This window comes from Nelusetta ayraudi, unplaced genomic scaffold (assembly GCF_046127955.1).
Source record: "Nelusetta ayraudi isolate G7.1 ecotype Tasmania unplaced genomic scaffold, CSIRO-AGI_Nayr_v1 ptg000093l, whole genome shotgun sequence".
Lineage (NCBI taxonomy): Eukaryota > Metazoa > Chordata > Actinopteri > Tetraodontiformes > Monacanthidae > Nelusetta > Nelusetta ayraudi.
The window spans coordinates 235,001-236,074 of NW_027466143.1; positions in this window are offsets into that span (position 1 = coordinate 235,001).

Here is a 1,074-nt window from a genome sequence, read left to right on the forward strand (position 1 = left end):
GCTGCCACTGGAGCTGCACTGGAGCTGCCAGTGGACACTGGAGCTGCACTGGAGCTGCCACTGGAGCTGCCACTGGAGCTGCACTGGAGCTGCACTGGAGCTGCCAGTGGCCACTGGAGCTGCCAGTGGAGTTGCACTGGAGCTGCACTGGAGCTGCCAGTGGAGTTGCACTGGAGCTGCCACTGGAGCTGCCACTGGAGCTGCACTGGAGCTGACAGTGGCCACTGGAGCTGCACTGGAGCTGCACTGGAGCTGCCAATGGCCACTGGACAGTGACTTTGAGAGTGAGCGTCCTGACAGTCCTAACTGTCCTGACAGTAACTGCAGTGCAGGGCGTGGAGGATCAGAGTGCGGAGCGCTGAAGGTCATGACCTTCCCTCCCTGGAACCTGGCCTTCCAGGCTCTCTGGCCGTCACTGGGAAAGATGAGATTCCCGCAGCACAGAGTAACACGGAGCTGAACGTCGTTAGCGGCAGAGCGCTGCTGCAGTCACATGACCGCCAGGGTGGAACTGCATCCTGCAGCATGGGCGGAGTCACAGCGCTGCCGCCGCTCCCACTGACTCCCAGTTAGATTGGGAAAGACGGAGTGTGTGTGGGTCGACAGGCTCACAGTCCGTGATGCCTGGGAACACTTGATGGCCTCGGGTTTTCCCACTGGACAGCGGCGTTGTTTCCTCGATGCTTTCATCTGATTTGTCAGCCTCACGATCCCTTGAGCCCTGGCTCCTGGCCCCTCCCACTGCCTTGTTTGCGGTCAAGTGTAGGGCTTCCCAATTCTTCTGAGTGGAGAGCGAGGAGCCGGGTGAACCTTTAGCGCTAACAGGCCCGGGTCAGGTCCCGGGTCAGAACATGAACCATGACCCCACTGGGTCATGGTTTTTCACACAGACACAATTTCATTTCATTTCCCCTCAGAATTACAAACACAACCCGGGACAACATAAAAAAATACTCTCAATTTGTTAAAAATAAATAAAAGTAAGAAGTCACATGCACATAACATTCACAGCCTTCTCCATGAAGCTCAAGGTTTGGATCAGTTAAGTCCTGCTTCCAGCGATCCTCCTCGAGA